The 15416-nt window shown below is 30.8% G+C and overlaps 1 pseudogene; it reads right to left on the bottom strand.

The window, feature by feature from the left end:
• Positions 1–6160: 6160 nt before the first annotated feature.
• Positions 6161–14999, bottom strand: LOC133783237 (beta-amyrin synthase-like; annotated as a pseudogene).
• Positions 15000–15416: the final 417 nt, after the last annotated feature.

Genomic DNA, 15416 nt, shown 5'->3' with positions numbered 1-15416 from the left:
AGACCAAAAGACATAACTAGAAACTCGTAATGTCCATAACGAGTTCTAAAAGCCGTCTTGGGATTATCCTGTTCCCATACTTTGAGCTGTGATACCCGGTCCGTAGATCAATCTTTGAAAACACGGTTGCCCCTCGAAGTTGATCAAACAAGTCGTTAAGTTGGGGTAGCGGGTACTTATTGTTAATTGTCACCTTATTCAACTTGCGATAATCTATACACATAAACATACTTCCGTCCTTCTTCTTCACAAATAGAACTGGTGCTCCCCATAGCGAATGGCTCGGTGCCCGGTACTAGTTCGATTGTGAAGTCTATCTCCCATGTCGGCAGCAATCCCGCTAGTTGCCACGAAATAAGACGATAACTTTGGTTAAGGTATTGTGGAGGAACAGCAAGGTCCAGGAGGCGACTTGGGAGCTGGAGTCAGATATGCAGAATCAATATCCCAAGCTGTTCAGGTCAATTTCGAGGACGAAATTTCTGTAAGGAGGGATAGTTGTAATGCCCCGAACTCCCTAATGTGGTTTAGCGGTCGGATTAGTAGGCCGGGAGGGCCATAATTGATTTATTATGTCAACAGATGATTATATGCATGTGTTATGTGAATTATACTATAACATGATGTTAAATGCATGCATGTGGGTCCACATTTCATCATAGGGGCATTTTGGTAAATTGGTCCGTTGAGGACGTAATTGTGTTTTTTCATGCATGTTGGTGAGCTATTGTTGAGGCCACATAATAATGTGGATTTTTTTGAGCCATTCGGCATGAGACGATCTTTGAATATAAATTATCAGTTTGGTCATAACTGGGTTGGATTCGGGGCTCGGGGTGAGTCTCGGGGTGATTTGAGGATTAGAGCATTACCAGGAATAAAAGGGTAATGAGATAAAATTTTATTAGTATTTGAGAATAGCAGGGATTGGAGGGCGTTAATTATGATTAACGAGATAGGTGGAAAAGGACGGTTTTGCCTTTGGGGCTGTTAAGAGATGAATTAAGCATGGAGGGTATTTTGGTCGTTTAACCTAGGCTATATATAAGCTGAAGGCTATGGGAAAATAAAACCAAAAAATAGAGCTTTGTTTATCACCCTCACGATCATCATCTTTCTCTTATCCTTCCTTTGAATTTTGAAGCAAGTTGGGGGATTCAAGTTTGGAGATTGAAGCTTGAGTTCTTAGACTAGTGTTCAACCATTAAAGAGTTTTCAACCTAAGCTTAAGGTAAGGTTTAGTTCCATTTTATAGTTCCTTGCCCTGTTTTTGTGTTGGTTTTAAGGTTTGGATTTTTTATCATGGAAATAGGAATTTGATGAAGTTTTGATTGGTGTAAGGCTTGGGTTTTGATGGTTACATGGTACATAAGTTATGGTAAATGTTGGTGGCTTTGCTTGGTGATAGTGGGAGAGTTTTAATGAGGTTTTGAAATGAGTTCGAAGGGGAAAACAGGGGTTTTTGGCTGGGTTTCAGGTGGGGTCACGGCTCTGTACTAGAGCGTCGCGGTCTAAGCACATTGAAGAGGAAGGGGGAAGTTGTTGGGCCGTTGGGCCGCGTCATGGAGAAGGAGGGTCGCGGCCCGTGTTGGGGATGGATTTGTGGCCACCTCTGTTTGAGGAGGCGGGCCGCGGCATGGTGAGGTAGGGTCGCGACCCTTAGTGGCATTTTGGACAAGAGTGTGTTTTTGACTTGGGGATTCAAACCTTAGGCCTCGGGATTGATCCTACTACCCGGTTTAGTAGGATTCGATGTCTTGGAGGCTAGGTTTTGGTCCGACCACCTTTGTTATTCATTTTATTGATGGAATCCTATAATTGGTTATGACTAGGTGACCGTCAAGGAACTAAAAGGTTGATAATTCTCAAGGGTCGTTCTTTTATTAATTCTCGCTCGAACCAGAGGTAAGAAAACTGCACCCCATATGTGACATGCATGGTTATTCTTGAGGCATGTTGACTATTTAAATGTGGACATTGATTGTATATCGAATGCTTAGCAAATCTTGCTCATTTGTGCATGGCACTGACTAAGTAGTCAGAATTGGCAATAGTGTCAGTATTAATTGTGAAGCTGTGACTCATTAGTCAAGTTTGGCAGTAGTACTGAGCACTGGTCACATGGTATTGACTAATAAGTCAAGAACGATCTTAGTGTGTTTAACGCAAGCCGATAAAGATTAAATCTAATCGACATCTGCATTGAATGACTCAAATGAGCATTAATGCCGGACCGACCTCAAGTTCGATGAAAACTAAAAGCGCTTTTCTAGCCTAAGGCTAGTCACTTAGAGCCAGGGCCAGAGAGCCCCAGTGACTGTTTAGTCACATGGCTATGAGTGCTGAGCCCCATGGTGACTTGCTCGTCAGTCACTCATCTGATTAGAGCTAGGGCCAGAGAGCCCAAGTGATTTCTTTATCACATGGCTATGGGTATTGAGCCCCGTAGTGACTTGCTCGCTAGTCACTCATTATGGTTTAACAGAACCTCAAGTGTTAAATCACTCATCTGATGCTCATTTGTGGTTAACTTAACCACAAAGTGATATTCCCTCATCTGTTCAAGGCTATAAGCTCTGTATGATTATAATGATAATCATTTGATAATATTTATATGTAGTATTAAGTTTTCTTGTTGGGCTTTGGTTCATGGGTGCTATGTGGTGCAGGTAAAGGGAAAGAAAAGCTCACCCAGCCTTGAGTGAAGAGCTTAGGTGGTGATGTGTACATATGCGACCGCTTGAACACCACGACCAAGGAGTTTCTCGGAGGAACTAGGGGGTTAATCCTAATTTTGTCGCTTAGGTCGGCGGGTTGTAAATTTTAAACTGTAATGACCATTTTGGATAGTAAATAAATTCTAAAAGTTTTTATGGGCTCATGAACAGTTTTATGTTTTAAATAAAATATATCTTTCCTTTTGATTAGTTTTCACCTTAACCTATTAATGACACCTAGATGCACGTTTATAACCAAAGAACTCGATTAGTGAGTTAAGCACGGTTCAAAGTTCACAATAACGGTCTTGGATTAACCAAGGTGTTACACTTATATTGGTGTATATTCAATGGTATTCTTTCGATGTAAATTGTTCAACACAGACCCGGAAAAAAAAACGATTACTGAAAATAATATCACTAGTATAAATGTGATCGGTGAATGCTATAAAGATGAATCGTAAATACTAGCTAGCCAAGCTAAACAGGTTTTCTATCTCGATGATTTACTTAGAGGTTGAGCTTGGAAAGTTGTTGAAGAAGTGAATCATAAGCAAGTTTGGGATTTTCTGCACAGTTCTGATCAGATTGTTGATATTGATGTTGTACATGACACAAACTCATCCAATTTTGTATTGATTGTTGAGCTCGCGGAGTTAGTTGTTCAACAATCTAATCAACCGGCAACATTCATAGGCACTGTCCCTCTACCTTATTCGACTGCTCAAGATACCGATGATTTTATTAATGATGATGAAGAAAAAGTCAAAGATGTAGAAGAAGTCGATGACGAGGATGATTTACTTGTTGACCTTAGTGATGATGATAACACCAATCATGTTTCACCAATAGATTTTAATTTGATAAGTGATGGCAGTGACTATTGTACTTAGTTCTTGTATCTGTGTAAGGAAAACTTTATATTTAAATAATTATATATAGCAGAAATGTTGAAAAATTTATGGATTTATGGATTTGTTATGTTGTGGATTTGTAATCAGAAATGTTAAATAATAATTATGTGGTTATTACAACTATATATTCATAAATAATATATATCTAATATTCATACTAACAAACAAATTTTGTCATATTTAGTTTAAAGATGTCAGCAGATGTAGCTTCATACCATAATGGAGATGGTGATGGTCAAGATCCACTGGATCGTACTACGATCTCATCCAGTTGCGAGTCAGGTATTTTAAAATTTATTATATGATGCACTTATTTAAAACAATACAGTAGCTCCACCAAACAGAAAAGGTTGTGGGCCTGCCGTTGAGAAAAAAAATAGATGACAGAAGGCGAGAAGCTTGACATCCACTCCCCATAGTGGTTGACCCTATCATGTACAAGGTGGTGGGAACGGAACATGTTGCTTTTGTCCGTCTTTTGGGCACCCAAGTCACATCAGTGGTTCCGGGTTATTACAAGGATTGGACTAGTGTCCCAAAATGGTATATGGACAATGTCATTAGTAAAGTGATGGTAAAATTTTTAGAATTTACTTTAATAATAATAGCACGATTAACATGTTTTCTCTTTATTGTAGCACATCTATCAAATAGATGGGCGACCAGATTATACCACCCTCATTGACAGTATCGATGCTGAGATGGCTGAGAGACGAGATAGGAAAACTAAGCGGCACACCCACTTCAAAAAGTTCTACAAAGGACCAGATGATTTGGACGAGGTCCTAAAGAATTCTCCCAAAGATGTCAACACCGATTAGTGGAAACAAATTTGTAAGTTTTTTAGGAGAGTTTATTGCGCACTCCGTGAAGAACAAAATAAACCGAGACCAAATGAAGTACTCTACAACACAAGGCACAAAATCATTAGCGGCCACTCGTCATGAAAAAGTAAGTGAAAATATTAACTTAATTAAGTTGTATGAATTTACAAGTTCTCTAATAACATTCTCATTTTCTTTATTAGTTGAACCCAAACCTAATTGAGGAGTGGAAGGAGTATCACTGAAGAAAAAATAACAAGAATTTTGTCAACGAGGATGCTGAACGAGATTATGTAAGTTTAACTTTATTATCAATTTAAATAATTATATTTTTCTTTTGTATTATAATTTTTTTTAAAATAGGTTAAGTTGAAGTCAACTCTTGAAGTTGAGACTTAGCAAACAGTTGAATCTGGTACCGATGATTCTTCCTCGATCGATCAAATGAAGACACTAAGTCAGGTTCTTGGTTAAAGGGGGGACACTAGCGAGGAATTGGCTGCAAATTAAAGGGAAAGTGTTAAACCGTCCCTCTCAAAACACTCAATCTCAGGCATCACCTCGATAGTCGACTGAGGAAATACATGAATTGGTTGACAATGTGAAGGTCATGAATGAACAGCTTCAGTACATGTATCAATAGCTTCTACCTGAAAAAAATTCAGCAACAAATGCAAAATACAGACCAGCGATTTTTCGAGAAGTACGTAGGCTCACCTTCTGAAACTTAGACACAACACACGTTTGAAGCTTCAACTTCTTAGCCTTCATCAGGCCATCCCGACACAACCTTCGACCCAGCCGTATATTTATCAATGGTCAATGCCTCTGTACCCTCAGGCTTATCATCCTCATATGAGTGGACCTTCGTCCCAACTCCCGCCTCCTCATATGAGTGGGTCGTTGTCTCAACCTCCTCACTATCCGTATCCATACATGTATGGACCTAGACGATCATCGTTACCTCCACAGTATCCATGGGCGATGCCTCCGCACACACCACAGGCACCACATGCACCAGAAGAAAGGGACAATATGGAGGACGCTAAAGGTTTAGATGTTTTATATATTATTCTATTAAACAATAACTTTTAATTAACAAATTATTGTATGGATATTTAATTTGGATAATATTGTATTATTGGATTATTTTTTAAATAAATTATTAATTTTATGCATATTTAATTTTAGTATTATTATTTTTATGCATATTTAATTTTGATATTATAATATAAAAAATATTATTTAAATATTTTTTAATTATATAAAAGTATTAAGGGCGACCGTCCCTAATAATATATAAGTCGCCCCTAATATTATGTTATTAGGGGCGACTTTTTATTATCAATGACAAAATATGACATGAGAATCACGATTGTTATGAGCAACATTTAATTTATTAGGGGTGAAATTGTCATTAGCGGCGACCGCTAATAATCGACATTAGCGTCGAAATATTAGCGGCGACTTCAGGTAACACCAAGATTCAACCCACATAGATAAATGTTTGTAGAGACAATATTTAATTAGTCTCTCAACAATTAGTCGCAAATTATAATTCATAATTATGAAACTTCAATCATTTACATTACTTTTCTAATATGTTTGAGAAATGTGTGTAATAAAATATATGACTTTATTATCTATAATATTATGCGTATATCGTTATGCTATTTTGATGGCAAAAAAAAAATATCTGTATGAATCAGATGTATTATGATCGAAAGGTACATCAATTGATCTGATCATTTTAAATCATAATAGAACTCGTTTACGATATTCTGCAAGAGCCCAGAGTGAGTAAGTGTTTCTATACATTGCATAATGTATCATACAATTTTTTATAGAAACACATGTTATTTCTTGTTGTGGAAAATCACCATCATCCAATTGAGAATTAATTATTAATTTTGCTGCCTTGTGCAGAGGTGTTGGATCTCTTTCTGCTTGTCCTGCGTGAATTAGACCCATCATAGCCCATGCAGTTTGTACCAAATTTGATCGACATTTTTCAATAGATACATATTCCTACATCATGAGAGTAACAAGTTAACCAATTATTAATTTACTTGTGAAAAAAAAATTCTAAAATTTGATAACACAAACCCTAGACCAAGTACTATCTTTAATCCTTAATATCACGTTCAATACATTACCTTATTTGGGCATGAAGTGTAACTTTCACCCCAACCACCATCCTCTCTCTGTGTTTGAAGTAAAAATTCAACTGCCTTACGAACAGTTTCACTATTATTGTAGGTCTTGCCAACAACTGCCAATGCTCTAAGTGCAAACCATGAGCCATATGTAAAGCAAATTCCCCAATTTCCATACCTACCAAATTATATATATATAAATTAAAAGAAATCATTTCAATTATATATCTGTATATATAAAGGTTTCTCGGCAAAATGACCTATTTTTTAAAATTATTTTACACTCTAGCTTAATTTTAATAATTCTTTGCAAAATATCCTATCATAATTTAGATAGGTAGTCAAGAAATTCAAACAGTCAGTCAAAAATTTTAGATAGTTGGTCAAAAAATTTAGATAATTGGTCGAATTTTATACAGATATCATTTTGCAAAAAATTATTAAAAGTATGCAGAGTACAAAATTACTTAAAAAAATATATTTTTTTTTTCACCGATTTCACTATATATAATTCATGTAACTAATGGTAAAATAACGAGTTAGGTTGAGAGGAATATTACCATGAACCATTAGGAAGTTGCATGTGCTCAATGAATTGTATAGCCTTTGTTATAAAATTTTCAATTTCATATTTCTTGTGCGATGGATATAACTTGTTAAACAAAACAAGAGCTTGGATTGCCGAAGAAGTGCATTCTACGTACTCATGCTCAATCACAATTTCCGCAGCAAATTCAGTGGGATTTAATATCTAATTGATTTGAATTGGTTGAAAAAATAAATTATGAGCTAGGTTATTATTTTTAAAATTATTTAATCAAATTAAAACAATCATGACTATGTCTTGTACAGTTATATTTCTGCTCACGACTTTTTACCTCCAACCATTCTTGTCCACTTGCTGGCTCCCAAGCTGTTAAGCCACCATTCTTACTCTATCATATTCATGAATGAAATTTAGTATATATTTATTTACATGAATATCAAAGTGATATAATAGATCAATAGTTTAATTAAAACAAAATATACATGTTGGGTTTTGGTTTAGAACTATTAATATAATTTCTAATTTGGCGGCCTGATCTCCAAAATGTAAATAATATGACAGATTCATATAAATAAATCAGATGATTTTGAATATAGTTTAGTTTAATTGTTCATGTACATTATATATTATTTTCAAATTTAGGTAAAATAAATTTGTGAAAAAGTGAGGACAAAAAATTCATAACTACTACTTTTGATATTACAAAGAATTAAAATTTATGGTGACTAAATAAAAATATATAGGGAGCACAATTCATTATTATGTGACTAAAAGTATATTTACGATTAATATATATGTGATTATATGTATTCATTTTTATTGCTCATTAAATTTTTAGTGTTGTGATTATAAATAGAATTTAATTACTTTATTTTACTTCAAAATTATCATTTTTTTTAAGGATCGATATAAGTACCATAAGTTTGAATAATTGTTAAAATAATTTATGGAAATTAGAAGCTAAAGAAGAAAAGAGATAATTATCAAAAATTCTAATTATTACCTGCAAAGAGATCAAAACATTAACAGTCACAAAGACGCTCAAGTTGAATTTTCTCACGAACAATTTTTGGTGGTAACAGCGAGAGAAAAAGACAACACTGTGAAAGTACATATAATTAAGATAGAGTTAGAGGCATTGAAGTATAAATCTAATTGAAACAAAAAATCATTAGTAGAAGTATCAAACCAAAGATACCTTCAAACTTTCTGCAGTGCAATCAGATAATTGCCATCCATGATCTTGATCAGAAAACGTCCACGATTCTTTAGAAATGTGACGATACATGCTTTTGAAGTTACCAGAAGGGTTATCTTTAACCTTCAAAATTTAATTAAAAATTGTGTAGTGAATAACTTATAATAACCTCATCATAGAATGAATTTATAAGCAGTAAGGGCTAATAATAATAATAATACCTGGGATTTTTTTATGAAGTCGTGACCTTTGGCAAGTGTTGGTCCAATTTCATCAACCAGATTACTAGCAAGCAATGCTTGCATGACCAAACTAGTATCCCACCCTTGGCTACCAAAAGTCTATGAATAATCATCATGGCCAAAGATATTAGAGTCAATTTATACTTCTCTTAAGGATTTATATTCAGAAGTTACATTTAATAATATCATATTTTACTTTTTGGACTTTGTATTTTGACACATTATTTGATTGGAACCTTATGTTCTGTAAAATGGTTTAAATAGACCCTTAAACCCAATTTTGAAGATTTATACTCAAAAGTTACATTTAATAATATCATATTTTAAGATATTTTTTGTAATGATTTTACTGGGGTAAAACCATGCGTATTTAACAAATATATTACATTATTATATCAAGTCAAACTTGTGTTTGCCCTTCTAGCTAGTTTAACTCTTTGAAAAATCCTTAACATGTAATATATAGGGATATTTGCGGCATAAATATCTAATTTTTAACACTTGTGACAGTTAAATACCTAATTTTTTTTTTATTTTTATGGCAAAAATATTCAATGCTCAATATATGTTAAATATAAGTACCTAATATTTTTTCTTTGCGGCAAAAATACTTAAAGTTTTTAAAACATTATTTTTTTTCAATACTTTCTCTGTTGGAGCTATTAAATGTTGACTCAGCAAATATGTATCTCTATGTAATTTAGGTATTTTTGTTATCAAAATATGTATTTTTTTTAATTTGTATTAATTTAAAATTTCTTTTCAATTCATTTTTCTAATATAAAATATTCTTTTTTAAAAAAATAAATATGAAATGGACCGATTACAAAGTGACAAACATGTCTGCTTAGTCAACATGCTTAACAGTTCCAAGATAGGAAGTACTGACAAAAGTAATGTTTTAGCAACTTTAGGTATTTTTGCCGCAAAGAAAAAATATTATGTATTTATCTTTAACATATATTGAACAGTGAGTATTTTTGTCGTAAAAATAAAATATTAGGTATTTAACTGTAACAAGTGTAAAATATTATATATTTATGCTGCAAATACCCCTTATATATAAAAGTGATATGAGTAGTTACCTGCATTTTCATTCCATCTTCAGCAACCCACATAAAATCTGGGATCCTAGCAAGATGTTTCTTGAAATAGTCTCCATTTGGATCTTCAACCCAACAAGCAAGCATACATAACACCTATATTTCAAGATGCAATAATGTCAGCAAAATAATTAAAGAAAATATTGTGAAGTTCTTAATTGCTTGACCTAAAAATATTATGTATATATATATATTACCTTTTCTATACATGAAAGTGTGATATATCGACTATTCTCATCTTCATAATGGATGTGATTCATTGTTACTTGAAGAGCATACTGTCTAATCAATTTGTTTAAGGGCCAACGAGTAAGAAGAGGCTCAGTGCATATGTACAGACTATCCCAAAGTAAATCTTGTACCCAAGGATGTGAATAATATAGATCCTCCTAAAATAAAATACACCCATTTTATTATATATATATATATATATATTCTATATAAATATATAAAGGTACGCGTAGCTGTTCGAATGAGATGTCTACAAGTTTTTTTTACCTTGGCACAAAAATGGCGAACTTTTTTCCACTCTATTTCATCATAAGGTTGAGTATGAAGTTCCATTCTCAATTGCAAAATGAGAGGTGTGATTGGACCAACAAATCTTTTTCCATATAAATATGACATAGGCATATACACCATTCGAGAATAACACCACATTTTAGCTGCAATTTAGGAAACATATAAATTATGTCTTAAATAAAACATGGAAATATATTATTTTGTATTTTTCTTAAATACTAAATTTTAAATATTTTGTCAAATCTCATTCGTTTTCTATAGCAAACAATAGAATTACTTTTTATTAATTTTTACATGTCCAAAGTACCATCAATGAAAAATACCAAACACAAATATTTGTATATATATTTTAGAAATTAAAAAACAATTTTTTTCTAAAATTTTCTGAATCATATATTTTTTGTTGTCTAAGTTTATATCTCTTCTATATAATAAGTGTGTATATAACGGAAATTTTTTGTTTTAACGGTTTTTTATTTTTTTAAGGTTAACTTTAACGGAATATTCTTATATTTAACAGAATATTATTATATTTAACGGTAGTTTATAAACACTTAAACTTAAATAAAACAAAATAAATAATTAACAAAATTAAAATAAGATATTTTTTAGATATTGTACAATAATAATTATTTTAAAATAATAAATAATTAAACAAATTAAAAGATGATATTTTTTAGATATTTTACAATAATAATTATTTAAAAATAACAAGATCATATGTTTTATAACTTAAAAATAATTAAACTTAAACTGACTTATTAGAATAATATCATATTAAATATATAATATAATCTACTGTGAATTAGCAACAAATTACTTTTTTAAAAAAACTAGCAAGAAACTTAAATTTAAAATTCACGCATAATATTTAATATTACATTAAATATATAATATATGATCTCTTGTTGTCCCTATCAAATTCAAAAACTAGAACAAACATAAACTTAAACAAAAATAAATAAATTATTTAATTAAAATATGATATTAATTTGAAATTTATATGAAAATAATATAAATCTAATAAAAATAATTAATAAATTCTATAAATAAAACTAAGCAAAAGTGCATATTGCACGTTGCTTGTATCTAGTATATATATATATATGTATGGGTGGATTCTTAATGTTTACTACCCATGAATGATTACTTTAATATTAACCATTAGATTAAAATTAATGGTTCATATTTATAGTTGTTAATTAATATTTCTAAAAATAAATTTTGATTTTTTTCAAATTTTTGGAAGGGAAGGGTTACCTAATAAAATACGTGTATTTATTATGAAAATATAATATTGTAAACTTTTCATTTTTCAAATGCATGTTAATTTTTAAATATAGCTAAGTACTCTTATTGGTTGAAAACAACATTAATTATTGCAAAAAAATAACTAAATTCAAAATTAATGTAGAAAAAAAATATTTACATGTTGGTGACTTGCTATACCAAGTTACTTTGTTGCCAAATCATCAAATTGTTAGTACCCACCTATGAGTAGTAACTATTGAGAAGTCTTCTATATATCTATACACTAATTAACAACAATAGTTCTATAAGAAAAATGTGTAAACCTGGGCATATGGGAAGAAAAGAAGGGAGAATCCAAAATTCAGGAGGCATGGGGTTGCATCCAGTACAATCAAAAAGACCAAGTATCTACAAATGAGAGAAATCAAGATATAATAAACATGGTTTTATATAATTGATGAAGAAAATCCCTGATCAAGAAGGGTATATATTTAGAGAACAATTAATACCGAAAGCCAAGTCTTTCCCCAAGAGGGTATATATGTTACACCACCATGGTCAAGAATCCATTGTCTTGCTCTGGCACAAGCATTGTCTTGGCCACCATCTGGCCCTTCTCCTAGTATTCTCATGCAAATGTAGTTGAGAGTTGTGCCAAACATAGTGCTGTGGCCCTCTATGTGCAATCCCCATCCACCATCTTTGTTCTGAGATCAATATATAAAATACTAAATACAAATACATAATAGAATTTGTCCCAAAATGAGAAAAATCATACATATATATATATATATATTGTGATTTGATTAACATATATAAATTCCAAGTTTATGTACCTGATGGTAGTATATGTAGCGGAGCATTTCCTTGCGATGCTCAGCAGTGAATGTGATATTAAGATGACCCGTAATATAAAGACACATAACCTATACATAAATGGCAAAGTTTGTAATAATTGACTGATATATATATATGGAAGACTTCAAGGTTACTACCCATCCATAGATGATGCTATCAATATGACAATATAGTGATTTGGTATAGCAAGTAAATATTCTTTTCTACATTAATTTTGAATTTAGTTTTTTTTCCATAATTAATGTTATTTCTAATCAATGAAAGACACTAGCTATATTTAGAAATTGACATGCATTTGAAAAATGAAAAACTTACAATATTATATTTTCATAATAAATACACGTTTTTCATCAGGTAACACTTCCAGAAATTTGAAAAAATCAAAATTTATTTTTAAAATTTATAATTAACAACTATAAATATAGATCATTAATCGTAATCCAATGCATAATATTAAATATTATACGTATATTTTAAATTTAAGTTTCTTGCTAGATTATAAAAAAAATCAATTTGTTACTAATTGACAGTATATTATATTATATGTTTAACATGATATTATTTTAATAAATGAATCTAAGTTTAATTAAATTTTATTTAAGTTATAAAAGTATGATATTATTATTTTTAAATAATTATTATTGTAAAATATAAAAAATATCATATTTTAATTTGTTTAATTATCTATTATTTTTAAATAATTATTATTGTAAAATATCTAAAAAATATCATATTTTAATTTATTTAATTATTTATTGTTTTTAAATAATTATTATTATAAAATATCTAAAAAATATTTAATTATTTATTTTATTTTATTTAAGTTTAAGTGTTTACAAACTACCGTTAAATATAAAAATATATTGTTAAATATAAGAATATTCCGTTAAAGTTAACATTAAAAAATAAAAAACCGTTAAAACAAAAAAATTCAATTATCTATACAGTTATTATATAGAAGAGATATAATACCAATGGAGGAAGGAAGAATAATAAGCTAGTATTTTCAGCTGGCCAATGTCCATCACTAGCTTGCAAGGCCGAAAGAAAGTGCACAGCTCTCCTCAAAGAAATTGTAGTTTTTTCATATGAGATCGCCTCATCATCCCCAACTTTAATACCAGGGATTGTTTGTTTGAAGTTCTTCTCTTTTAAGAACTGCAACGGTTTAAGTTAATCAAAACTTTATTAGCGTCAATTACCTTTAAATCTACATATATTGCTAGCAAGAAATAGATATTGAGTGTAATAAAATTGTATGTGTTTGCAATTAAAGTTGGAACTTTTATAGCTTCTGTTTTTTTTTTTTCCTTCTCATTTATTTTAATGACTTTTACAATAGGAGTATATATGGAACGGATGGATCAAAAAAAAAAAATTATTGTACACAACTGGTCTCTTGTTAAAGCTAGAGAATCTAAATACTACAAATAATATCACAAAGTATAGAAAAACAGGTGGGACAATGAATATTTTTTTCTTTATTTAAAGTAACAAAGGTAGAATTTTATTAGCAGAATAATACACGTGATCAACAATAGTTCCAAGAAAAAATAATGAAGTCATTAATAATATTGGTATATAAATAGGGAGCTTCTTACGTGTAGTGGTATTACTTTTGCCCCTATTTTATGAGCGTTTTCTATTTTTGGTATTTGGAGAAATTATAATCAATTTTAGTTATAGTAGACATCCTGCTAATTTTTAGCAAATTTTGAATAATTTATAGCACCGAAATCAGAGTTCAAATAATATATTTTCTACGCGTATAAAAAAAATCAAGTACATGTGCAACTGACTATTTAAATTCTGATTTTGGCACCATAAATTATTCGAAATTTTCCAAAAATTGGCAGAAAGCCTGTTATAATTATAATGTACGTTATCATTCAAAAAAATGTATTATAATTTCTCCAAGTCTCAAAAATAAAAAATACTAATAGAACACATATTAAAAAATATATTAAAAAAATAAAAACTTTTTAATTAAAGCATATACCGTAAAAATGAGTTGTTAAATTTTATTATTTTAGTATATTATAATAAATGAACTATAAATTTTAAATTCAATGCTATAAAAGTGGTATATTGCTATATTTGATCATATTTAAAATATATATAGGATGTTGCAAAAGGTGTAACAAATTTATCACATATTAAAAATTGTATCAAATTTTTAAATTTGGTATACAAAAAATACCACCTTTTTACTACTAGAAAGCTAATTTTAAGTTTTTGTATTTATTATATAATTTCAATAAAATTTAAATAACTCTGTTGACTTTTTTTTTATGCATTGTGAGTAGAATTGTAAAAATTAGTCAAATTTAACACAAAATGTGTGTATCGGACATGGTCTTATATAGCAGGCATTGTTGGAAAAATAATCTAATTTTAAACTAAAAAAGAGATGGATATGGACCTGCATCCGCCAAAGGAGGTCACTGCTGGGCTTGACCTGAAAGCGATTGTTGTAGAAGTTAAGGCGGGCAGCTTCGACCTCCGCTCGGTCCTCGGGAGTGCCGGCGTTGGGGTCGAACTCCCATATCTGCCTCCCTACAAAGTTGTTCGTGCTGTATATATATCTCTCATCACTACTTATTCCACCCTCGTCTGCTATCTTCAATCGCCACATTTCTATCTATTAAGTAATCTTTTTCCTTCCACTACAACATAATAAAAATGAAACCATAATATATAGATGAACAAATCACGTACGCATGCATGTTATATATATGTAGACATTTATTATATATAGAAAGATTTCAATTTTCTTCTAAATTCAGTTGCACAACAGAAGAAAAAAACAGTAATCCAATATTCGACAAAACTATATTCCAACGTGCAATAAAAAAGGAGTAAATAAGTGTTATCAGAGACATGCCTAAACAAAAGTTGGTTGTAATATGATGATTATTAAGAGAAGAGAATAATAGAAGATATATGAAAGAAGACAGACATATGCCAAAGCAAAAGTTGGTTGTTGTTGAAAGGCAGGACTAGGATTGTGATTGTAATTGTATTTCTATACTCAATGGGTGCCTTTTTATAGGTTAAATGTTGAGTTGAGTTGAGTTGACTTAG

The sequence above is a fragment of the Humulus lupulus genome, chromosome 6, assembly GCF_963169125.1.
Source record: "Humulus lupulus chromosome 6, drHumLupu1.1, whole genome shotgun sequence".
Taxonomy (NCBI): Eukaryota; Viridiplantae; Streptophyta; class Magnoliopsida; order Rosales; family Cannabaceae; genus Humulus; species Humulus lupulus.
The sequence above is the reverse complement of the archived record's forward strand: the minus strand, read 5'-3'. Positions and strand labels throughout refer to the sequence as shown.